This window comes from Lissotriton helveticus, chromosome 6 (genome assembly GCF_964261635.1).
Source record: "Lissotriton helveticus chromosome 6, aLisHel1.1, whole genome shotgun sequence".
In the NCBI taxonomy this organism is placed as follows: Eukaryota; Metazoa; Chordata; class Amphibia; order Caudata; family Salamandridae; genus Lissotriton; species Lissotriton helveticus.
Genome location: NC_136067.1, coordinates 361,143,011 through 361,170,037, shown reverse-complemented (window position 1 = coordinate 361,170,037; position 27,027 = coordinate 361,143,011).

The following is a 27,027-nucleotide window of genomic DNA, read 5'->3' as shown; positions in this document are numbered from 1 at the left end:
TTAGTTGACATGGGTCTGCTGTTAGCTAAACGCAGAGTAGCGATCTGTTGGTCGAGAGGGCCAACACCCACAGTTGCTCAGTGGGCAATGACATGCTAAACTGCGCCACATAAACTGAGAACTATAGCGATCTTCTCCCACCTCACAATAGACCTAAGAACTTCTGGGCACTATACAGTACTGATATGGCGACCAGAGAGGGGGACGGTGCGCCCAGCAGGGGAGACATGACAAGAACAGAGGGCGGCTGGCCTTGAGATTGAGGGGGCACAGACTCAACGCTTATAGCGACAAAGGGAGGAAAGAGCTGTATGTAGAAACACTGCAGAGGGAGAGTCCATAACTCACTTTCAGTCACTGTGGTGACCGGTCCAGAGGCGGAGGGGGTACTCCCGAATGGATGGAGGATACGGGTCAATAGTAAAATGTATTGTTGTTTTGCTTGCCTGGCTGCAACATTCAACAACTGTGATGTATGCCTACTGTATACTTCTGGTAGATACAACAGCCATGTAGAAGAAAAGTGTCCTTTGATTACTGTGCATATATATCAGTAAAGGTTTTTTTAAAACAAAATTGGTGTGGCACGCGGTGGCACCATGTGAGTTGGCAGGTGTGTCATCTCGATGCAGAGGGTCAAGTTGAAGCTTCTAGCCTGTTACTGTGGTTAAAGAGGTGCAACCACATTGCCTAGCCCCAGGTCATTAGTACACAAAAACCTAGAGGCCATGTTTCAAGAGACTGGTAAAAGGCGTTGACGCTATCTTTATTGATAGTTTAAGATCAAGGGCCATATTATCAAGAATGGGTATAAGGGGCTTGATAATATGCCCTTGAGAATTCCCATAGAAGCCCAGGTTTGATGTCCTTCACACCAGAACCTGGGCTTCTACGGGAATTCTCAAGGGCATATTATCAAGCCCCTTATCGCCGCTTTAGCGGCAGTTTCCTGCTGCTAAAGTGGCGGTAATGTTACGCTGTTCTTGAAAATATGGCCCAAAGTGCCTACATGGGATCGGGTTGTAGGATCGGGGATGGTGTTGAACCTCAAAAGTAGATAACTCAATTTGCCCTACCCCAAACATCAATATTTCTAATAAATACAATTTCATAAATAGGCACTCTGAGTCAGGAATAAAATATAAACCAAGAAGGTTTATTATGGAAATTCAAAGAGCATTACAAAAATAAAAGTAATTCAGTATACATAGAGAATTAGCATAAGGCTCAAAAGCAGCAGAGAGCATGACATGAAGTCAAGATTCAGAGCAGAAATATTCTGAGCCCGATATCTGAAACAAAACAACAAGTGTTCAGGCTCAAAGGTCAGGGAATCAAAAGGCTGGCTCACATTTATATCCTATTTTACAATGGAAGTCAATAGAAATCACAAAGTCAGCATACCGTGAGGAACTGTACCAATCAGTTGACAAAACACAACACAGAATTGTGAGAAATTGGGTTTTTGATTGAAGAGGGTGTGAGGCCTTCTCAAGTAGTAGCCACAATCCCCATCGGGTGAACCACTAAAGTAACTAAATTAGCCTGTACTTAAACATCTGGTAGCTAGGCATAATACCACTCAGGCTTAAATTTAAGGCAATGTGTAAAGTATTTATGCAGAACACAAACAGTGATAAAGTGAAAACACAACATAACATTTTGACCCCAAAACGACAGAAATCCAATAAGTAGAACCGCACATATGTAATGTTAAATGTTCTGCATATATCAATCACTAAGAAGCAAAAAGGCGCAACCTGCAGTTATTTTTTTAATGGTAGACTGGGTCCAAGTCACAAGTTCAGGCGACCATGATGGGGTACGGGCCAAATACATGGTTGAGTTCAGTTTGCTGGGAAAGTAGCATGTGCCCTGGGTGTTGAGATGTGATATTCTTGCAGTGAGCTGTGTGGACTGGTGTCAAAGAGATGCCGGCAAGGAGCTGCGCTGGGAAGTCCCTTGTCAAGATGCATCACGTGGAAGCAGAGTGAAGAGCTATTGATGGGCGCTTGCATTGTAGGATCCTAGGTCATTGTCAAAGGAGCTTCTGGGGCTGGGAAGACTTTTGCTGCGCTGGTTCAGTGCAGAAGACAAGATGTGTCATACCGGGCCGGCGGCAGTGCCGAGCAGCGACAGTGTCAAAGGAGCCACCAGGGCTGTGAGGACGTGCGCTGCATTGGTGCGGGGGATGAGATGCATCGTGCTAGGCCGGCATCGGTGTTGAGCTGCGCTGTGCTGCGTCGAGATGTGTAGAATGTCAACATCGAAGGAGCCTGTTATGTCCTTGTAGCTTGAATAGGGGGCCAGCTGACTGACCCTTGTAGATTTCATGGATTTCTGGGTCCGCACAGGCACGCTGGATGCAGCAGGGAAGCCACGGAATCAGAAGAGACCTTAGCACAGCAGGGCTCAGGCAGCAGGGTAGACATCACAGATGGGCATTCCTTCTTTCTGGTTGAGTCCACCGGTCTAGATGTGATCTGAAGAGATGTCTGGGATTTCCTGCCTCTCTGCCCTGGTCCTTGTCTCTCTGGAGGCACAGTGGGGTAGTGTGATGTCCTTTGTGTGTATGTTCCACCAGTGATCCCCTATTAACGTCAGAGATGGCCCATCCTGCCAACTCCCAAACCCTCCTCTGTGATACTGTCTTGAAGGAATACACAAAGGCCAACTGCTACTTCACCTACTCATGTGACTCAGGAATAGGCTGCAGGCACCAAATAGGAAAGGAAAATACTAAATTTCTAAAAGTTACATTTTTAGAAGTAATATGGTGATCCAATATTAGCCTATGGGAGAGGTAAGCCTCACAGTAGTGAAAAACACATTTAGGAGTTTTTCACTACCAGGACATGTAAAACCTTAAAGTAAATGTCTAACTTTTTAATCCCAGTGCATCCTGCAGTATGGGCTGTCTAGGGACAACCTGGGGGGTGACTTATATGCAATAAAAATTGAGTTTTAGGTTTGGCAAGCGGGTTATATTGTCAGGTCGAATTAGCAGTTTAAAACTGCTATGAGGCTGCAATGATAGGCCTGAAACTTGTTTTAAGGGGTTTCTTAAGTTACCTATGTAGATGGCACAATTAGTGCTGCAGGCCCACCAGTAGCATTTAATTTACAGCACTAGGTATATGGTATACCACGTTGCTAGGCATTTCTAAGTAAATTAAATATTCCAATCTGGTATATGCCAATTTTACTATGTTTTAGGGAGTGAGCACAAGCAACTTAGCACTGTTTAGCAATGGTAAAGTGCACAGAGTCCTAAGGTCAACAAAAACAAATTCAGCAATATGACAGGTATGTATGCAAAAGGTTCGGGGGAAGACCACCCAAAGGCTGACAGGTTGTCACGGGGTTCAAACCGTTGCTGGTGATATAAAAAAACAGGATGAGTGGTGGCGTGTGCCTTTCTCCACAGACAGAGAAATCCCCGGACTGGTGTGCTCTACAGGACGTATATTCCCCTGAGTCCCCTTTAACTGGAACCTGCATCCGGATAACTCTGCCCCCTGGCCGTGCGTCATCAGCCCCAATCCAATTGAAGACGGGGAAACCGAGAACGAGATGGAAAAACCAGGAAGATGCTGGACAAAGGAGAACCGGTATTGTGAGAAAGAAGCCAGGGTCAAAGACGCAGCGTTTCCAATTCTTGCAGCCAGAAGAGAGGTACCCGAGATGTCAGGAGAGCCTGGTGGCCAACGTCCCCATTCTTCGCTGAGCCATGCTCCAGGAGGAGTGTGGCTTTCAAAGGTGCGTGCACGGGTTGCTGGGTGGATTGGGAGGTGGGAGAAGGTCTGTGGTAAAGTGCCTAGCGACTACCCAAATCCCTGAACCGTCCTGACCGCCCTCCCCTCTCACTTGCACAGCCCTTCCTGTATCTCTCGACTGCACCAGGTGTTCCTTCACTCCCTTCCCCTCGGTGGTGGCATAGAAACGAAACAGCCTTAAAACAAAAACATCTTTGTTTTCTGTTTTCCGAGGCACATTCGAAACTGAAGAGGCCCTGCAGAAACGCCAGGAAACCCCAAAGCGCCACTGAAAGAAAGAAGACAGACTGGATAAGACTTGTTATCCCCTATAATGACCCTGGCAAAACAGTGCCGACATGTGTACAAAATAAAAGCTTCACAAAACCCTATAGTTGCGGACCTCGATTCTTCCGCCAGCTGACACAGGTCTAACAAAGATTATACATCATAATATATTATAACCATCCTAGTACTAGACCTCTATTTGTATTTGTGGTATTTATAGAGCGCATTAGACCAAAAAGACATCAAAGTGCTATACAAGACAGACTGAACAGTGGAATCCACTAGATAGACAGACACCCTAAAGAATATCCCCCAGCTGACCTAGTCAGCCAAGAGCCATGTTTAAATTTGCTTATGGATTATCAAGTGCAAACTATGACTCCTGATATGTTCATATGTGCAGGAAGAGAGTTCCACAACCTGGCAGCTGGCTCCATAAAGGTGTGTATCCCCATCTGACCTTCTTGCATTGCTGAACCACTACCTTATGGCGACTCACAGATCTCAAAGCTCTCCTGGGAACATACTAATTCATGGTTGTCCTAAGATAGTTCGAGCCCCTAGAATCAAGGTCTTTGTGAGTCAAACGCAGTGCTTTAAAAGACACCTGTTTCTTTATTGGAGAGATCTCAAGCCTTCCCTGACTGAGGCGTATTTGGGTACTTCCAGGACCATGCGTGTGGCTACATTCTGGATGACTTGGAACTTGTTAAACAATAATTGATTGATGTTTAAATACAGGGCATTACAGTAGTCTAAGCATGAGGTGATAAGTGCAATGACCACTGATGCCCTGATCTCCTTCGGAAGCCAAGGCAAAATCTTATTCAAAATTCTGTTAATCAAAGGCCAAGGTGTTATCAAACAGCACCCCCAGGTTTTTGCCTGTTGCTGCTGGATTAGGTAGGGTACCACAGGTATCCGGCCACCAGCGGGTTGTCCAAATCATCTCTTTGCTCCAAACACCCCAATCTAGTTTTTCCCCATTCATTTCTAGCCCTTTATCCCTCATGCATCTGATAGTCACCTGCATACATGCCCTAAGCCTGTCCACTATCTCTTCTCAGGCATCAGAGATGGAAACCATGATCTGGATGTCATCTGCTTAGAACGACACCTGGAAACTAAAATACCATTTGCTACTGGGGCCAATGTACAAGTTCAATAGAGTAGGGCTTAAGGATGACCCTTCAGGACCTCCACTGAGAAGCTGAAAGGGGGATGCACTGAAGTTGCCGCAACGAACTGTGTAACTGAGCTCATTCGATTACACAGAAAGGACTCCCGCAGCTTGAGGGCCTTATCCTTCAGCCCTGTCTGCCACAGCCTTTGCACCAACAGAGATGGAGATATGGTGTCAAAGGCTGCTGACATTTCTAACAAAATCAGGATCTCCTCCCCTCTCTGGACTACTTGCCCGCGGATAGACTCCATAGTAGCAATAAGCGCCGATTCGGTGCTATGATACTTCCTGAACTCATTCTGCGAAGGGTTCAGGAGTTCATGCTCAAGTAGATATTTGGCACATTCCTAGTTTAAATGATTCTCCAAGATCTTCACCAGAAAGGGCAACAAAAGATTAGATGCAGATTTTTCAGGTGGATGAGGTCATCATCAGGCTTCTTCTTTAGAGGGATGCAAACTGCCTCCTTCCATACCTCAGCATAGATTTCCTCCATAGCCTTAGTCATAAGGTTCAGAACCAATTGGAGGATCCTAGGCAGACATGGATTGTCCGGAGAGTCCAAAGTTGTGCCAACTGGCTTGATGCTACTTGATCTTAAACGCCAGTAGCATAGAGAATCCGGCCAAACAGCTCGGGTAGGATGTTCTTATGCTATCCCATCCTCATCATGGAGGGACTGAATTCCTGAGCCAAAACGTTTGGGGGTTCTCCACCTCCTGCAATATTGGAGGTGACATAAGGGTGCAACCTGTATTGTAGACTTCTCCCAGGGCATTGATGGCTGACCTTCACCTCTGGGAGAAATATGCTGTTTTTGTTTCTTTAATCATCCTTTTATATTTGAGAGTAAGCTCCCTAAGCTTGGTTTTCCCCTCTGGAGCCAGTTTCCATTTCTGCTCCTGCCTCCTACACTGCCTTTGGAGTTCTTCAAGCTCTTCTGAAAACTAGGGGGCAGAAGGTTTCTTCCTACCTTTTGACCTAACTCTCCTGTGGGGTGCAACCTCCTCTACTACCAATCTTACCTAGTTGGTAAAATTTCTACAGATGAACCTAAAACTCCTTAAATGTAGCCAGGGCTAGGGCAAACTCTCCCACTGCAATTTCCCCTCGTTTCTTAGCCATGTTCAATGTGCGATCCACTGCATGTCACTCCTGGACCAGAAATGTAACCAGACAATGATATGTCCAATCTAGCAGCGCACACTACCTAGAGAACAAATTATCTTGACTGGAGAAGATCCCATCTAATATGTGTCTGGCTTTCTGAGTAGAGAACTTGACCCACTGGGTCAACCCAAAACTTGACATAAAAATTTAATTTCACAGGAATATCAGTCCTGCTCTTCGTCTAAATGAAGGTTAAAATGACCCAGGATAGTAAGGTTGGTTCCAGGGATGAAGGGCTCCAGCACTTGGTGCCAATTGGACATTAATTGCTTTTTAGCACCAAGCGGATGATAAATCAACAAGGCCTCTAAATGAATAATAATGAACTCAACTCTGTCCTAATGTCATCAGAGGTGCCAGTAAAAATGTAGTCACACAAATGAATAAGCCTAATGTATCATACACAGTAAGTGCCTTGAGAGTAATGAAATTCTTCCTCAGTGGTTCTATGAGAACAGCATGTCACTAAAAAGCATCAGTGCACATTTCCTCTATGTGCAGTGTCGGCCATGAGAAATAACACCATGACTGCATTAGAAACCAACATGGAGTCAGGGCCTAGTTTACAAGGCACAGAAAAAGAACAATTCTTTAAGGTGCCGCATTTTTGTTTTGGTACAGAAGTGCCCACAAAGTAACATATTATTACACACACATTATAATTAAATTAAAATCCGACCATACAGTATCTCCCTTGATTAATTTATCAAGCATCGCATTTCCACTACGCTTTTGCAAAAGAGTATGAGTATTCATTGCTTTCAAATCTTTGAATCTCAAATCTTCCTAGGTCTTCATCTAATTGCAATTCCTGACCCTTTACTTTTTCCATTTCAAATTCATCATCACATTTCTTTCTTTTCTTCGTACTCATTGTCTTTTTCATATCCCCACAATTTGATCCCCTTTTGAGACAGATTACCTCAGGACAATTTAGCCAAAGGATAGGAACAATTATGCTCAAAACAATAAAAATGAATTAGGTGAGAATCCTTTAACAAACACCACCACCAATGCTATCGATCCATTTGCCATACTTTCCAAAACACCTTGCAATCTCACTAACCATGTACCAACTTATTTGCAGGACCCATTCTCTTCTTGAACCTTAATATCGCATGATACATTGGTTATATTATCAATGTAATTATCAATAATTTCACTATTATCTGGAATGAAGGTGCAACATTGTTGGACTCTCAAAATACCACAGACTCTGCCTTCTTTTGCTAAAAAAATATCTAAAGCTAACCAATTCTTCATATTCATTGCACGCACAGCCATAAACCTTCGATGAATTAATGTTAGTGCTCCAGCAATGTTAGAAGCCAAACGATAAACCAATGTAGACAACTTCTGAATGTTCAGATCATTCAAGCCTACACCAATCGGAGGATTCAAAACACATCCATCAAAACTTGGACATAACTACGCTTTCATCTTTTAATATTCAAATCACTAATTTTACTCATCTCATTTACATTATAAACACGCGGAAAAACCAAAGCAAGATAACAGCTTTACACAAAATATTGGGAGAGTAACATATGCTGTCTCACCACAGGCATAATAAATACCTTTCAGAATTGGTTCTTCACCAATCAAACACCAACTACATCACTCACGTTGCATTCACTCTTACCCTCATATTATACTGTCTCAGAATTCTGTGATTTCTCTCGTACCATAAAGAAGACTCCTTTCCTTTCTTGCTGCACTCTCAATCTAGGATGCATTCTTAAATGTCTTAATTTCCCTTCAGCCTCTTTTTCTAACTCAATCTTTCCTGAGACTTTCCAATTTATATTAATGCTCACTTTTCTCTCATTAAACCATTTAATGAATTCACACACCACATCTCCTCAATAAACACAAATGCATTATTATTAGTTATAATTTTCAAGTTAGTGTACATATTTGACCTCAAGTGCTTAGGAAAGGATTTTGAATGGTTCAAGTTTCAGAAAGAGCTTCCAGAGAAACATTGTAGTTTGTGTAATATGACACCAGGCACTTTTGATCCAAGAAAACATTACCAAAAACATTACATGAAAGGGAATAAAAAAGGGAAAAGTGGAGGTAGGTAAACCCCTCCGATATGGAAGTTGGGAGGAAAGTGCAACTATAACAGTTCCTTTCCCGCATTATTTCTGTGTACTTAATAAATCTGCATACGCATTTCCTTGATATATGCCTAACAATCTGTCACTATGTAAAATCACAAATAAAAATCTAACCGCTTTTTTTAAAAGGTACAAAATCAAAATTGATGTAAAATAACTAAAAGGAAAAAGGAACAACTCTTTTTTTTAAACATAAATCAATAATTCAATGTCTCAGTCCATATGTTGAAAGTTCAAAGTTTATAGAAACCCTTTACAGCTAGATTCATGAAGCCAAATTGCGATCGCAATAGCTGCGATTTAGCAATTGCGATCGCAATTTGAATAAAAGGAATTCATGATAGTGAAATTACCAAAAAATCAAATTCGCTAAAGAAAAATTGCGAGTTCGCAAATAAATTCGCAGATTCCTGGAAGAAGGCCATTTGCGATTCTGAAATTGCGAGAAACCATGGATTCTGCGAATTCATTTGCGAACTCGTAAAATAATCGCAATCGCTATTCATGGAAAATCGCTAAATGCGAAAAACCCGAAAATCGCTATTTGCGACGCGCAATTTAAGGAGAACCCAAACCAGGTGGTAACCAGTAAGGAAAAAAAAAACTATTCAAAAAAAGTTAACAAACTACCAACAGGTGCAGGCCTGACCAAACACACTTAAGGACATGCAGCTGGAGCATGAGGACTCTCACAATGCCAGGACTCTACATGGTGGTCAGGCGGCGAAGGCTTAAGCGAGCAGCACGGAACAGACTTAGGATCCAGGAGCGGATATTCCGCCAGCGGGTCACCCTTCTGGGCCAAACCAGGGACCAAATTTACGCTAAGTACTGCCTGAATGAGGCAATGATCATCAAGCTGATCCGGGACCTAGACCCCCTGATGCAGCACCCAACAAGGAGGACCAATGCCGTGCCCACACATGTCCAGGTATTGTGCAGCCTGCACCTTCTGGCCTCCGGAAGCTTCCAGGGGATAGTCGCTGTTGCAGGGGGGATATCCCAGCCCACCATGTCCCGCTGCCTAAGGAGTTTCCTGGATGCAATGCTGACCCGGCTACACCACTACATCTCATTCCCCACCAGCCAACAGGACTTGAATGACACCAAGCTACAATTTTACAACGTAGCACAATTTCCACATATAATAGGATGCATTGACTGTACCCACATCCACATCTGCCCACCAGCACAAACGGAATACATGTATCGCAACCGCAAGTCCTACCACTCTCTCAATATCCAGATGGTGTGCAATGCTAATACAATCATCACGGACAAACTGGCACAGTACCCGGGGAGCACACATGACTCCTTCATATTCCGGCACAGCGGCATTCATACACGACTGGCCAGGGGAGACTTTGGGGAAGGACACCTACTAAGTAAGTACACATGACCCACAATAGTACACTGTGATAATGTAGCTGCGCAGAACAGGCACTCTCCCTCTGCTCCTATCATACAGGTGACAGCGGCTACGCTCTCCGTGAGTACCTCCTCACCCCATACCTCAACCCTGCAACACCACAGCAATGGCGTTACAATGCTGCACACATACGCACAAGAAATTGCATTGAGAGGACATTTGGCCTTTTGAAGAGCAGATTCCGCATACTGCACAAGACTGGTGGGGTCATCAAATACGAGCCAGAGGTCTGCTGCCGCATCGTGGCCGTGTGTGCAATCCTCCACAACATTGCTACCAAGCGCATGATACCTGTAGACATCTCTGGCAGTGAGTCGGAAGGGGACAACCGACCACCTGCACATGTGTGCCACGCACGCGGGGAGAATCCTGCAGAAGGACACAGGCGCCGTAACCAAATCTGCATGAACTATTTCTAGTGCACCCACTCCCCACACCCATTACTTCACTCATGCATGACAATAGTAATAATGACATGAGTCAGATTAAGTTAGACAGAATCTTGGTTATTGTTACAGCACAATAAAGTGGGGATTCCCCAAACTGCTACATGATTGACATATTTCGTCATATGTCCCATGTTCTTGAGGAGGGCATGCTTGTAGCAGCAGCATGGCCCCTCATGGTAATGTTCAATTGTTCAATGCCGCCTCCGGGCAGATGCTCCCAACCTCCTTTCCACATCCTCCTCCTGATTCGGCCGTGAGGCAGCAGAGGGCCTGCTGCTGCGGCGGGGTGCTACCACCGGTTGCACGGACTGGCTACTATGGCTGGAAGTAGCCTCACTAGTGTTGTCACCCCCCCCCCCGCCTGGCCATGGCCAGTTGCCTGCATGCCCTATACTGCTGTTGTCACCTGCTCCAGAGCTCTCGCGACGTCCTGACAGCACTGGACCGTTTGGACCTGCATGGCCAAGGAGAGTCGCGAGAGCTGGGAGGTCGCGTTGCCAATAATGTAATTGGACCGCGTGTATGCTGACAGGCGAGTCAGCAGCTGCCGGTGTCTGCGCCGGTTGAGGTTCCGCTGGCTGTACATGGCCTGGGTGTTGGCCTCCATAGCAACTGTCATCCTCTCCATGCGGTCAGACATCTGACCAACATTCCTGGCGGTCTTGTTTAGTTGGAGGTGTATAGCCGCGAGATGACGGGCTTGTGTTTGATGGACATGGAGTATACGACGCTCAATAGAGAGACCACCTGGCCGCACGTTTGCTCCCCTGCCAGCACGGGATGTGTTATTGTGCTGCTCCCTCACCAGTCCGCTTGACTGGCTCCTCACACCCGCAGGGCGGCGGGTTTATCGGCGTGCTGCTGCTGGTGTTGTCAGCACCACTGGTGGTTGAGTGACGCGCTGTGGTACTGCTGCGCCTGTTGGCGCAGAGGTGGCACTGTCCACAGGGGCAGGTGGTGGAATGACCGCTGGTGCGGCAGCTTGCCCTGATGATCCTGGCTGTGGGGATAGATGTAAGTCTCCCTCAGTGTCTTCTGTGATATCCTCAATTTGCAGGGTATCGCTGTCTGAACTGGGGACTTCTGCGCCACCTGTGATGTAAAGTGGATGTTGATTAGTGACATGTTTCTTCCACATTTAATCTTCCTACATGCATGCAGGCTACCATTCTCTGACTCACTGTTGGATAGACTCTCACTAAACAGGTCTGGCTTTATGGGGCTAGATGGTAATTGTGGTCAGACTACATCTCCCACAATGCAATAGGGCTTTTGTGGTGTGCTTTGGCTGCATGACTGGGGTTTGAAATGGGATGATCTGGAGTCATGGACATTGTTAGGGGACAGGGGGCCGCAGTCGCATGGCACTTACCTTGTGTATCTTGGGTGAGTCGGGAGGAGTCCAGCTGGATCACCCCCACGCATGCCTGCGGATTAATGGTGTCCTCTACTCGGTCCTCGAGTGGTGTGTTTGGTGGGACAGTGGTATCCCCTCCACCTTTCGCAACACTCTCCCCCAGCCTCTCTGCAATCTTCTCCTTTGCCCGCCCTCTGAGGTCGTACCAACGTTTTTTGATCTCATCCACAGTGCGCTGGGTCACCCCACAGAGTTCACTTTTGCGCGGATGCGCACCCAAATCCGCCTTTTATCGGCCTCAGGCACCCTTCTGGAGTCTTTACCAAAGAGGCGATTGTGGTCCTTGCAGACTCCCTCTATCAAATATTCGAGCTCTTGCTCGGAAAATTTAATTTTCCGTTTTCTTCCAGTGGAAGTTTCTCCTGCAGCTTCCTGTGACATGCTGTGCACTTGGGTGTCTCCTGGTTTTCACCTGTAGGCACTCTGGAGGTGAGCTCTGGCAATGCTGCTTCCACTTCAGGCTCTCACTGCTGAATGAGGGTGGAACCTGCCTACTTCCTGGTTGTGATGTCATCACTGTGCTCAGAATGCGACTTCCCGTTTTTGCGATCTCGCAATTAGCGAGATCGCAATTTGCGATTTCGGTAATTGCGAGATCGCAATTTCAACACGGGTATCGGCCGATTCTGCGAATTTTTACAGATTTTTGGGATTTGCTTTTTTTTCTCGCTAATTATCATGAATGCCATTCTGCGATTTCTAAATTGCGATTCGCTTTTTATCACAATTTAGAATTTTGCAGAATTTGACATTGATGAATCTGGCTGTTAATCTTTGTCTGGATACCTAAGGCGCAAAGTAAAACAGATTCCAGCTTTTTTACATGTTGTTCTCTAAAATTCAAGCCTTCAAAAAAGAAAACTCCAACCACAAAAATTCAGTATTGCCCTTTCTCAAGATTATTTTGAAGTTATTCTTCAAAAATAAATTGCCAGCCAGTTAGGTTGTAGATGTCTACATCATTTCCTCTCATTTAGTATCTAGGAAGTATGATTATTACAGAGCTGAATACTTTCTGTTGGGCACTCCCACTCTTGTTAATCTTTTAACTACTGATGGTTCACCTTCATTGTGGTCAGTGTCTTGTTCTATTGGTTTGTTCTCTTCTCTAATTGTTCATGGTCTCTGGCCTTTCTTTTGCAATCTTTTTCTCTTTCTCACAGGTACAGGTCACTTATCTCCATGATGTTAGTTCTCTGCTTCATACTTGCCCATGGCAACTGCTGTAGCCCCACCTTCACTTGCCACTGGATTCTGTCTATGACAGTTTGATTCTTGCTTATCACAACAAATTGTTTTCCTCTGGGGTCCACACTTAACAGCGGTATTCATCACCAGAATCCCATGGAAATGATCTTTCCACCGTGGATCAATGCATGGCGTTAAGACATGTTTCTTCATCAACACCCAATGTCCAGGCTGGAGGGTGAGGCACAATTCTTCTTTTGCTGATGGTGTGGCCAAATTTGACTAACCAGAGGTAGAGCGCACAACATCAGACAGATTCATGCATGTTATAACTTATATACACAAGTGCAGCTGAAGGGATACATCAATCCCTCAATCCCCATCTCCTACGATAGTGCTACGCTTAAGACTCTGAAGCCCAAACACTGTATCCCAGCACCTATTTCACCTCAGGCTTTTACCCCCCGTCTACCTTTGACATCTTGTAGTCCAGGACAACCCATTGATGATTCACGGCATGAATGCCTCATGTCCCAGACTACTATTAACTCTTTATCAATAAAGTCTGGTATGATTAACTGCCGCTCCCTAGTAAAACACTCCCTCGGCATTGCCCAAACCCTGGAAGAGGAAAAGTGGGACCTCCTATTCTTAACTGAGACCTGGTTAGGGGACGAAACCATCCCCGCTATACACCTAGCCATACCTCCCGGCTATTGTATACTTTGCGCTAATAGACAGGGCTCCCATCCTGGAGGCGGAGTTGCCATAATATACAGATCTCACTGGAATATTTCTTCCTTTCCTTACATACAACTGGAACGCATTGAAGCACTCCCCTTTTGTATTAAAATAGCGGCCAATTTCACCTTCTCTGGTCTTTTAGTTTATTGCCCCCCAAACTCTAAAACATCCCATCTACCCGTATTCTTAGATTATGTTCTGCAAGCAACATCGCGCTATGCAAACTTTACCCTCCTTGGGGATTTTATTCTCCACGTGGATAATCCCTCGGATTCCACTTCTTCCAATTTTCTATCCACCTTATCAGACGGAGGACTAAACCAACTCATTAGTAACCCCACACATAAAGCCGGTCACACTCTTGACCTAATCTGTACCAACTTGGACGGACTAGCCATAAGTGATCCTTTCCCGGTGATCTGGTCTGACCACTTTTTTATTCCATTTTCGTTTTCCCTGCACCGCCAAGATCGTCACATACGCCCGGCTAAACTACAGGGCAGAAACTGGAGTAAGATCTCCCCTGATAGCTTTGCCGCCCATCTTCCCCCTTTCCATCCTTCGGATACGATCTCTGACCTAGACGCCAGATTGACTCATTTCAACGGCTGGATCTCTTCCGCCATTGACCTCCTCGCCCCTATTAGGCCCAACAAAATCTACCGCTCTGCCCCTTCTGCTCCCTGGTACTCCGATGAACTCCGAAAATGCAAATCGGCATGCAAGCGCCTTGAGAGACGTTGGAGAATAACTTACTCTCCCGACCGCAAATCTCTCTATAAATCCGCTCTAAAAGATTATAAGAAAAAAATAATAGAACACAAAAGAACTTTCTTGGAAGAAAAAATCAATCGCTTACAGGGATCATCCAGGGAAATATTTAACACAGTCAGAACTTTTACCGACCCCCTGGCTCTCAAACGACCCCCCTTGGTGTCACAGACACTTTGCAACAGTCTCTCTGATTTTTTCGAAAATAAAATTGCCACCATATACGACTCCTTCCCTAGCAATACTAACCTAGATAAACGTACAACCAATACTGCCATCATTGGATCTGATTGTACGTTTTCCAACTTTCAAGAGATTACCTTAGATCAATCCCTTAAAGAACTCCTAAAATGCAAATCCGGATCTCCCCTTGATCCTTGCCCTGCCAAGCAATATAAATCATTGGCACCTATTCTTAACCCCATTCTGAATAGGATATGGAACGACTCGCTGCATACGGGAGTCTTTCCAGATTCATGGAAGCATGCTCGGTTAGTCCCCATAATGAAGAAGGCCAATGCAGACCCAAGTGAACCTTCCAACTACAGACCAATCTCTCTCTTACCAGCTCCTGCTAAAGTGCTCGAAAAACTTGCTCAGCAACAACTACCAGGGTTTTTAGAAACATCTGGTGCCTATCACGACTCTCAGCATGGTTTTAGACCAGGGTATAGCACTGAGTCGGCGCTAATTGAGATGACAGACGCCGTACGCTGGAGGATGGACGAGGGATCAAGAGCGGTGTTGGTGCTGCTTGACTTGTCAGCAGCATTCGACACCGTCTCCCACTCCCTACTCCTGGACCACCTACAATCCAAAGGCATCCAGGGTACGGCCTTAAATTGGATTGCATCCTTCTTGTCCAACCGGACGCAGGCAGTGTTTACCCCTCCCTACACCTCGGACAGCCGTCCACTTCGGTGGGGAGTCCCTCAAGGCTCCTGACTGAGCCCCCTCCTATTTAATGTTTATTTTTCACCCCTTGCTGATATCATCGCTCAAACTGGAATAAAGGCCACTTCCTACGCTGATGATATTCAACTCTTATTCTAGTTCAATAGTATCACCCAAACAACCTTTGACCCATTAAAAAACTGTTTACGTACAATTGCCCAATGGATGGACAATAACTTCCTCAGGTTAAACTCAGGAAAAACTGAGGTTTTATTTTTCCACCAGCCGTCCCCACTGGATCCAAACATCTGGTGGCCTCTTGATTTGAGTGCACCACCCAAGTCGAAAGACTCGGTGAAAAACTCAGGGGTCAGATGGGACTCTAACCTCTCATTTCAACAACAAGTACACACAGTCTCTGCAGCATGCTTTGCCAAAATTAGGATGGTGAAAAAATTCATCAATTTTCTACCTAACAACACCAGGAAGATCATAGTCCAGGCATTGATCACCTCGCATCTGGACTATGCCAATGGCCTGTATATCGGACTGTCTGTTGGTCTATGCCATCGACTACAGACAGTCCAGAATGCTGCAGTACGACTGGTTGGTGGCATTCCCCTACGTGAGCACATCTCGCCCCACCGCCGTAAACTTCATTGGCTGCCTATACAAAAAAGGGCAGAATTTAAAGCACAGGTACTGGCTCACCGTGCAATGAGGGGCAAGGGCTCTGCTCACCTCTCCACCTGCCTCACCCCCTACAGCAATACCATGTCCCTTCGTTCTACTTCAAAAAATCTCCTCATCATTCCCAGATTCAAAAAATCCCGCTCAGGCGGAAAAACCTTTCAAGTATGCACCTCTGCCCTTTGGAACAAGTTACCAAATTCTCTCCAGATGATCCAGGAAGAACCCCCATTCCGGAAAGCCTTAAAAACTTACCTGTTCTGTTGAACATTCCCCCCTCAACATAACATCTAACTCAGCTTAAAACCGCACAGGAGCGCCGGGACACCCCGTTGGGGTAACTGTGCGCTATAACAAAATACACTAAATAATAATAATACAAGAGATTCGTTTTGCTCTGCCCATATGGACCTGATGTGCAGACAGTACTGTCTTCTTGTCTAACACGCTTCCCATACTCATAAGCACTAGAGGAAGTGTGTCAGGCCATTTCAAGGACATCAAAGCATACACTTTTGCCAGCTTGGATTTTAGGGTGTCATTATTGCTTTCAACAACTCCTGAAGCTTCCAGTTTATAGATACAAGTTCTGTGAAGTGTTTAAGGCTATACACAACTCATTCTTTTTTTTTAACACATTTTATTAGCATTTATCATTCAGCAAAATACAGGCACAGTTTCATCCAGCCAGGAAATATCCAAAAATCCCAACACAGGGTCCATCCCAGTGAGTTCGTACGTCCCCCCTCCACGTATCTGCTTATCTTATGACTGTTTACTACGTTATGCAGTGCTTGCTGTACCGGATTCTCAACAATGTTAACAACCTAACAATACCCCCCTACTACTCCCCTCCCCTGCTGCTGCCGACCTCCCTGCCATGTTAACTCTTGCTGCGTACATGGTTAGGGTCCCATTCATACTCGCCTCATCCTTGTGCCTTGTTCAAAGAGTTCGCCATGTGGGTGGATGTTAGGGTGCCATGGCCCAGTTATGCCCCCCCCCCCCCTCAGCTCTGTCTTGATCCAGCTACACAACTCATTCTTAAAATTAGTTTCTTTATCTTATTGTAAAGAAGGGCAGAATTAACCTTGGGATCAACTTGTTTATCAATGACTTGGCCACTGCCATGCAGCTCGCATGGTTGGATAGGCTACCACCCACCTGAAAAGTAAACAAACAAATGTAAGTGTGTAACTAAGACCATTAGGAAGTGCCATTTTACAAAATCAACATGAATCTAGGAAAAAGGATCTTTAGACTTACTTAGGTGGTTCCAGGTCATAAACGTAATCTTTCCTGGATTGTTCTGCTGGCAAACAACCTATCTCTGGCACAGATTCTCAGCACCTGACCTAAATTCTGGGTTGTGCCAATACTAGCCAAACATTCGTAGCCTTAACATGGTATCTCAATCAACGCAATACAATTCATGGTTCATTCTTTAGGTTTAACTTTCAATTCACTACTTACTCATCTGTCCCTCTAACTGTACTGGGCCCCCTACATCTAGAAGGATCACCTCATTACACTCACCACAGAGGCAAATGGTCATCTGATGGATATTTCCCCGTCGATAGAAGGGGTGGGAATTAGGATGCCCAAAACACGTTAGCCACCCATTCATTGGTGACTAATTCATAAGTTTAAAATGAGGTTCAAATACACTACTCTTATGACCATACTGTAAAAATTAAGTATTGCAATGGGGAAACCCAATCTTCTAAAGAAGTTAGGTCTAACTAAAATGATACACACCAGAAGCTCTGCTATTGCAACCCAGAATAAAAGAAGCAGAACCTGATATTCTGAAATAATTAGCTGATTCTCCCTACAACACATTTAGATCAAAAGAATAATTTAACTCAGTTTCAAAGAAAGAACATCAGGACACAATAATAGACAGGCAAATTTAGATAGTTTAGTTATATTATTAATGTTCCGAAATCTAGACAGGTAAGAAATTTCTTAAGCATCTCAGTCCAGTAGAGTACACCAAATATATACAATGGTGATGTTTCTAACACAATATTCAGACATTATTTATAATTTGACATACAAAATCATGTTGATATTCTAAGAAATACATACATTTCCATAGATAAGTTATGATCAATCTTCTTGTGGCTTTTTATCATGATCAGAATATTGTGTTAGAGACTTCAATCAATCAATCAATCAATCAATCAGGTCATTTGTATAGCGCACTACTCACCCGTAGGGTCTCAAGGCGCTGGGAGGGGGGGGGGTGCCGCTACTGCTCGAACAGCCAGGTCTTGAGCTTCTTCCTGAAGGAGAGGTGGTCTTGGGTCAGGCGCAGGTTGGTCGGAAGTGAGTTCCAGGTCTTGGCGGCCAGGTGGGAGAAGGATCTTCCTCCTGCTGTCGCTCTTCGGATGCGGGGGACGGCGGCGAGGGCGTGGTTGGTTGATCTGAGGAGGCGCTTGGGAGTGTAGAAGTTGATCCGGTTGTTGAGGTAGCTCGGGCCTTGGTCGTGTAGGGCTTTGTGTGCGTGGGTGAGGAGTCGGAAGGTGATTCTCTTGTTGACCGGGAGCCAGTGCAGGTCTCTCAGGTGTCCGGAGATGTGGCTGCGTCGGGGGATGTCGAGGATGAGTCTCGCCGAGGCGTTCTGGATCCGCTGGAGTCTCTTCTGGAGTTTTGCAGTGGTTCCGGCGTAGAGGGCGTTGCCGTAGTCCAGACGGCTGGTGACGAGGGCTTGGGTGACCGTCTTCCTCGTCTCGGTGGGGATCCACTGGAAGATCTTACGTAGCATGCGCAGGATGTTGAAGCATGACGAGGAGACGGCGTTGACTTGTCTGGTCATGGAGAGGGAGGAGTCCAGGATGAAGCCCAGGTTGCGTGCGTGGTCTGTCGGTTTGGGTGCGGTGCCCAGGGCGGGGGGCCACCAGGAGTCGTCCCAGGCGGAGGGCGTGGAGCCCAGGATGAGGACCTCCGTCTTGTCTGAGTTCAGTTTCAGGCGGCTGGTCGTCATCCATTCGGCCACGTCTCTCATCCCTTCGTGCAGGTTGGCTCTGGCGGTGGCGGGGTCGTTGGTCAGGGAGAGGATCAGCTGGGTGTCGTCGGCGTAGGAGATTATGTTGAGGTTGTGTTGGCGTGCGATGGCCGCGAGGGGGCTCATGTAGACGTTGAAGAGGGTGGGGCTCAGTGAGGATCCTTGAGGGACGCCGCAGATGACTTCGGTGGCCTCTGACTTGTACGGTGGTAGGCGGACTCTTTGTGTTCTTCCGTCGAGGAAGGAGGTGATCCATTCCAGTGCCTTCTCCTGGATTCCGATGTTGCTGAGGCGCTGTATTAGGGTGCGGTGGCAGACAGTGTCGAAGGCCGCGGAGAGGTCCAGGAGGATGAGGGCCGCTGTTTCTCCGTTGTCCATCAGAGTTCGAAGGTCGTCGGTGGCGGCGATGAGGGCGGTCTCGGTGCTGTGGTTTGCTCGGAAGCCGGACTGTGAGGGGTCGAGGGATCCATTCGTCTCGAGGAAGGCGGCCAGCTGTTTGTTGACGGTCTTCTCGATGACTTTGGCCGGGAACGGGAGGAGCGAGATGGGACGGTAGTTCTTGAGGTCGGTGGGGTCTGCTGTGGGTTTCTTGAGGAGAGCGCTGAGTTCGGCGTGCTTCCAGCTCTCAGGGAAGGTGGCGGAGTCGAAGGAGGTGTTGATGATGTCCCGCAGGTGGGGTGCGAGGACAGCGTCGGCTTTGTTGAAGACGTGGTGAGGGCAGGGGTCAGTCGGAGATCCGGAATGGATGGAGTTCATGGTGCGGATGGTGTCTTCGGTGCTGATCGGGGTCCAGGTGCGGAGGGTGGTGGTGGGTGGCGTCGTTGCGGTTGTGGCTTGCGTTGGTTGGTTGTTGAAGCTGTTGTGTATGTCCGTGATCTTGTTGTGGAAGTAGGACGCGAGGGAGTTGCAGAGTTCTTGCGACGGGGTGATGTCGTTGTTTCCGGCGTTGGGGTTGGATAGCTCTTTCACGATGTTGAAGAGTTCCTTGCAGTTGTGTGCGTTGTTGTCCAGCCGGTCCTTGTATGCATTTTTCTTGGTGGCGCGGATCAGTTGGTGGTGTTTCCGGGTGGCGAGCTTGAGGGTGTTCATGTTGTCCGTCGTTGGTTCCCTTCTCCAGGCTTTCTCGAGGGCTCGACAGTTCTTCTTGGAGCTCTTGAGTTCGTCGGTGAACCATGGTGTTTTTCTGCTGCAGGATCTGCTGGGTGGGGTTCTCAGAGGGGCGAGTTCGTCCGCGCAGTCGTTGATCCATTTCGTGAGGTTGTCGGCGGCCTGGCTGGGGTTCGCTGAGTTGGCGGGAGGGTGCTGGCTCAGGGAGGCGGTGAGCTGGTCGGCTGTGATCTTGTTCCAGCTTCTTCGAGCAACCTGTTGCTGGTGGTGGTGGATCGTCGTTCTTCTGAAGGTGAAGTGGACGCAGCTGTGGTCCGTCCAGTGGAGTCCTGTTGCGTGGCTGAAGGTGACGTCTTTGCTGGATGAGAAGACGGCGTCGAGTGTGTGTCCGGCGAGGTGGGTGGGGGTGGTCACCAGTTGCTTGAGTCCGAGGTTGTCGAGGTTGTCGAGCAGGCTGATGGTGTTGCGGTCGTTGTTGTTCTCCAGGTGGAAGTTGAGGTCCCCCAGGAGGATGTAGTCGGCGGAGGGGAGAGCGTGCGGGCTGATGAAGTCGGCGATGTCCTCGCTGAATCGTGTGCGTGGTCCCGGGGGTCGGTAGATCAGGGTGCCTCTGAGGGTGGTCTTCGGCTTGGTGTGGATCTGGAAGTGCAGGTGTTCAGCGGTGGTGAGGGTGTCGTCGGTGTTGGTAGTGATGCGGATGGTGTCTCTGTGGATGATGGCGATGCCTCCTCCCGTCTGGTTGGCGTTTCGGTCCCTCCGGGTGATCTTGTAGCCCTCTGGGATGGCGATGGCGATGTCTGGGGCTGAGGAGGCGTTCATCCAGGTCTCGGTGATGAAGGCAACGTCGGGGGTGGTGGTGTCGAGCAGGTTCCAGAGTTCTGCGGCGTGTCTGTGGACGGAGCGGGTGTTGAGCAGGATACACTTGAGGTGGGTGCTGCTGGAGTTCGGCTTGGCGGGTGCAGGGAAGGTCCGGATGCAGGTGAACTTGCAGGCGTGGCAGCTGAAGGGTCCGTGGGTGTGCTTCGGGGCGGCTCGGTGACATCCTGGGATTCGGCCGGTGTTGAGTGCGATGAGGTCGGCGGCGCTGTAGGTTCGTCGGGTCGGCTTCCGTCGGTGGGGGCCAGGGGTCCTGGCGCTGGTCGCGATCCGGTCGCGGACGGGCGCAGACGGGCTTACCTTTGGCGCGCCTTCGGCGCACAATCGGCGCGCCCGCTGCGCGTGACCGCTGCGCGTTCGCACGGTCGCCATTTAAGGCGAAGTGCGCGGGTGGGCGGGTCAGCTGGGAGGCGGGAGCGGGGAGGGAACACAAGGAAAAAAGGGGCGGGGTCGCAAGAGGTGGCGGGAAGCGGGGGCGGCGAGGGAGGCGGGAAACAGGACAGGGGACGGCGAAAACAGGCACAAATTCCTAACAAAAGACGCTAAACACGGGCCAAAAAAGACTGGGGGATAAAAATACAAGCACAAATTACAAGTGGCGCAAAACAAGGGTAAAGACAAAAGAAATCAAGACAAGCACAAATGCAGGCAAAACAGGCAGCGAGGCAGCGCACAGCGGAGGGGCACACGCAGCAGCTGGTGGCCGTGCGGCGCGGGGGTGTCCCACTAGTGGGTCACACTTACCTGTGCCGCACGGTCGCCTTTTAAGGCCAAGTGCGCGGGTGGGCGGGTCAGCTGGGAGGCGGGAGCGGGGAGGGAACACAAGGAAAAAAGGGGCGGGGTCGCAAGAGGTGGCGGGAAGCGGGGGCGGCGAGGGAGGCGGGAAACAGGACAGGGGACGGCGAAAACAGGCACAAATTCCTAACAAAAGACGCTAAACACGGGCCAAAAAAGACTGGGGGATAAAAATACAAGCACAAATTACAAGTGGCGCAAAACAAGGGTAAAGACAAAAGAAATCAAGACAAGCACAAATGCAGGCAAAACAGGCAGCGAGGCAGCGCACAGCGGAGGGGCACACGCAGCAGCTGGTGGCCGTGCGGCGCGGGGGTGTCCCACAAGACTTCACCATTGAATAGATTTTGCAGGAAATGATGGCAGCGGATGTTTCTCACACGTGTCGCCGCTAGTGCGCACACCCAACCACGCCCCGGAAGTGAAGGCGCGAAGCCGAGGAGCGATTACGGAATGGCAAAAATAGCCTGAGTGAGCTGAGGGCTCCATGAACTATGAGCAGTGAGAAAACAGTGAGAAACAAGCAAGACCCATGGGACCGCTGATGCGAACTTGACCTGGGTCTGACAGGGTGCAGTGGCTGCTGTAGAATTGGAGCCCAGAAAGATGCCCAGAGAGACATGGTGTTGGCAGTGCGGTGCCTAAAGCCTCCTGAGCAAATTCAGTTGAGGATGCACCACCAAGGGGAGCAGTAGCTGCTCATGTGTCACCACGGGGGTGCTTTGTTGGGCGGTAATTGTGCCGGCAGTCTAAAAGCTTCTAGTGCAGCTTGCATCTTGGATATTTATGCTGCATTTCAATGCCCTAAGTTTTGGGTGGCTCCTGGGGTTTTTTTTTAACTAACAGCACATATATGCTGCTCATATGTCCTGCTATGGTGACTAAGGATATTTATCAAGGTTTTATGGTGGCTGATTCTTAAAAACAGAGTGAACTTTCATGGCAATATATGGTAACATATTGAAAGGACCAGGCAAGAGCAAGCAAGATGAAGTCAGAAAACGTAAACACATTTAAATCAGAACAGTGTTTATATAAGAAACTGTAGTGACAAAGCTTCCTGTAGCAGCAGACCTGACAGCGGAAAGGAAGTAAGGAAGGAAAAGGAAAAGAAAAAGGGAAAATAAATAAATAATGTTCACGTTCAAAGAAAAAGGTCACAGCATGCACACACTTTCGCGCAATAACTCACTGTCCACAACTTCTTGGTTAGCAAGAAAGGCCACTTTATTAAGACAGGTACAAAATAAAATCTAATCAAAACATCTTGCAATTCATTATTTAATAAACCAAAATCCCCCAACTTATCTTAGCATCCTTATGAAAGATGAACCCCAACCAAGTTAACCCAAACAAACCCAGAAGAAACTGACTCTTGTTGATACCCCCCTCCTTTCCTTTTACTGCCCTTTGAGGATGGACCAACCCGCTTCAGGCTGCCCACCCCCCAGAAAAACCGCCAACCAGGAAAACCGAAAAGAGTTTTCCTGCCCCACCAGTTGAAAGCCTTCAAGCCCGTCCTGTAGAGCACCACAGATGTTCTTCCAATATCTGAGCAATCAAATCCCGCAATTCCAATAAATAGAATGCCTTCCCCATCTGAGACAGGTGGACCCCATCCTCACGGAAAAGATGCCCCTCAGTAAGCTGTATAAGAGTGTGAGATAAAATGTGAACCCCCACGCCCTCACAAAAAAATTGCATAGCTCTATTAAGTTTTCTCCTTGCTCTTTCAAGAGCTGCATGATTTCGTGCTCCTCTCCAGTGCAGCCACGGAATGAATTCCGTCCAAATCACCATGGTGCTCTCCCAGGTGTCTTTGATGACAGACAGATCCAATTTCATTAGTTTTATCAAAGTCAGGCCAGATAGGTCTACAAGATCGTTCTCGCCGAGGCGAAGGACCAGCAAATCTGGAGGGCCCCCCCTACACATAGCGCTGACAACAACGGAAACAAATGCCCCCAACGCATGCCCCCTTTACCATTCCATAGCACCTCATGGTGAACACTGTTGAGTCCAAGTGATCTCCCACAAATATGTTGCTCAGCATAAACCGCAGCCCATTTAACGAAGGAGTGTCCCATAATCCAAGTTGTCCTTTTACCTTTCACAATCCTTTACAATGGACCTAGGCAGAAAAACAGGGATTAACAAGAAAAGAAGACAACTGAAATTACTTCCGAACATACTTTTCGCAGCATTTTGACCTCCAACTCCCAATTCTGCTGATTTGTGGCGAGTCCCACCCCAATCCGGCAGCCTCAGTTGCTGCCCCAATACGGAAAGAGTGCGTTCCAAAATGCAGTGGATTCTCCCCCAAATTCAGCAACACCTTCCTCAAAACAGCCAACAATTGAGCAATAGAAATCGGACTCCCTTCGGCATGACAAAATATGACACCTGGGGCTAGATGTAGGTAAATGTTATTTACGGATTAATAAATACCGAATTTTACCGATTCGGTATTTATGAATCGGTAAATATGAAAGGGGGAGAAGTAGGTATTTCCAGATGTTGAAATACCGAATCGTTAATATTCGGTATTTACCGATTCGGTAAATACCAAATCGGTATTTCCTATTGATTCCTATGGGCTGTGAAGCCTATAGGAATCAATGGGAAATACCCATTCGGTAATTACCGAATCGGTAAATACCGATTCCAGCAAGGGTGCAGAGGGTGTCACTTTGACACTCTCTGGCACCCCAAAAATAGGCATGTGCGCCATGTGGCACACAGACATGCCCTAAGGGCATGTCTGTCTGTCACATGGCTAGGTGTGCATGCACACATGTGCATGCACACCTGGATTCGGTATTTTAACACCCAATTGGATTGGGTGGTAAAATACCAAATTTGTAGGGCCTTTGGGACTCAGAAGAGTCCCACCTACATCTGGGATTTACCGAATCGGTAAAAATATCGATTCGGTATTTTACAGAATCGGTAAATTTACCGATTTACCGAATTATGCCCCTACATGCCAATTCTTAAATACCAGTCGGTAACGGCCGAAATCGGCCGTTACCGACTGGTATTTTGGCTCCTACATCTGGCCCTCGGTGTGAAAAAAAAAGAGTCCCTAAAAACCTCCCATTCCTGGACCGGGCAACAAAAATCCAAACCACTCCTGCCCAAGAAAATCCGTTTACCCCAACCCAACTGATCAGTCTTAGAAGCCCTCAGCCAAAGCCTCAATCTGTCGCCCTCCACAAAGACCTCATTACTGGTCATTCCAGCCCTGGTCCTTAAACCCAGTAGCTCTGAAGCCCTGAATGCCCAAAAAAATAACCATAAAAAACATAACCTAAATTTCCCACACTCAAAATCATCGTAGCAGCAAGAGGCCAATGAGTCAACATCCTTTGAAACAAACCAAAAGTCACTGGCTGCCGCAACCGCTTAGAACCAGCCTGTTGCCTACCCAAGCCCTTCAGAACCTTTTTAGCCAAATCCCTCCACAGGATCCTTCCCCCACTGCAGCTGCCCATAAAATGAAATGCCAGCCAATTTACCAGAAATAGTGGTATGGGAAAGACCTTTATCGATCAGGTCCAAAACAAAATGTAAAAAAAACTGTTCCTCCGACATCCCCCCATGAATAGGAAACCCGTTACCATAGCTCAAGAATTCTTGCCGTGCTTGTAGGTAACTCCGTCTCGTAGAATCAGCCACTGAATTCTCAACCAACTGGACAATCCTCAGCCCCCCATGCCCAGACGTACAGCGGGATCTGAGTTTTGATGAGCTCTGCCCCAGGAGCCAGCCTGCTATACAATTATTAACTCCTGGAATATATCTTGCTTTGAAAATAATATTCAGCTGTAAACACCTGAGCATGAAAGCACGCAGCAACCTCAACACACGCAAGTCCTTTGCCCTTTGCTTGTTAATCAAATCAACCACCGCCAAGTTATCCACATGGATTAAAACAGTTCTGTTCTGAAATTCCCTACCCCAGACGTACAAAGCAACCAGTGGTGGAAACAACTCCAAAAAGGCAATACTGCGACCCTGACGCTGCCAGTGCAAAGGCCAACTTTCGGCGCACCTCCGCCCCTCCCAGAATATGCTAAGCCTTTAGCACCAGAAGCATCCGTGTAAACTTGTACTTGCCAAATCAGATCTTCGTCCGCAAAAAACAAAGATACTCCATTGAAATCCTTGAGAAAAGTTAGCCAGATGTACAGCTCCGCCCTGACTGCAGCAGAAATGCCCTCTCTATGATGTGGAAGACAACGACATACCAAGCCTCCTACAGAATGTCCTTTCAGCTCTAACAACCCTACAGGCGAAATTCAGGTAGCCCAACAATTTCTGTACTTTTCTGAGCTCCCGTTTACGCTCTTCCACCACCGATAACAAAAAGGCTGAAATGTCCTGCACCTTGCCTGCTGGCAGTCTTGCTACCACGGACAGAGTGTCAAATTCTATCCCCAGAAAAGTCAAGGTTGTACTAGGCCCATCGGTTTTGTCAGGAGCCAAAGACACACCAAGTTCCTGAGTCATAGCTTGAAAAGTTTGCAACGCCAACTGACACTGCCCTGTATTCTGAACACCAATGAACAAAAAATCGTCCAGATAATGGCAAACTAGCTCATGGCCACTGATGGAAGTAAATTGCCACTGTTAAAAAGTGCTAAAGGTTTCGAATAAAGCACAGGACACCGAACACCCCATGGGGAAAACTTTATCCACATAGAACTCCCCCTGGAAATGCATCCCCAGCAGACCAAAATCAGACGGATGAATGGGCAAAAGACGGAATGCCGACTGGATGTCACTTTTTGCCAATTGCGCCGCCCGTCCCGCTGTTCTCACCAACCTCAAAGCATCCTCCACCGATGCGTAAGACACACTAGAATCCTCAGGTGCGATAAAATCGTTAATAGAGGAGCCCTCGGGCCAAGACAAATGATGGATCAAGCGGAACTCCCCAGCTGTGTTCTTGGGCACCACCCCCAGAGGAGAAACAATCAAATCAGGCATTGGACAATGAACAAAATGACCAGCAACACTGCCTGCCGCAACTTCAGCCCGCAACTTCTTCTGCACAACCTGGGTGAATTATTTAGCAGACTTCAAGTTGTCCGACCACCTGCTCTGTCGTGGACCACGATAACCGATCTTAAAGC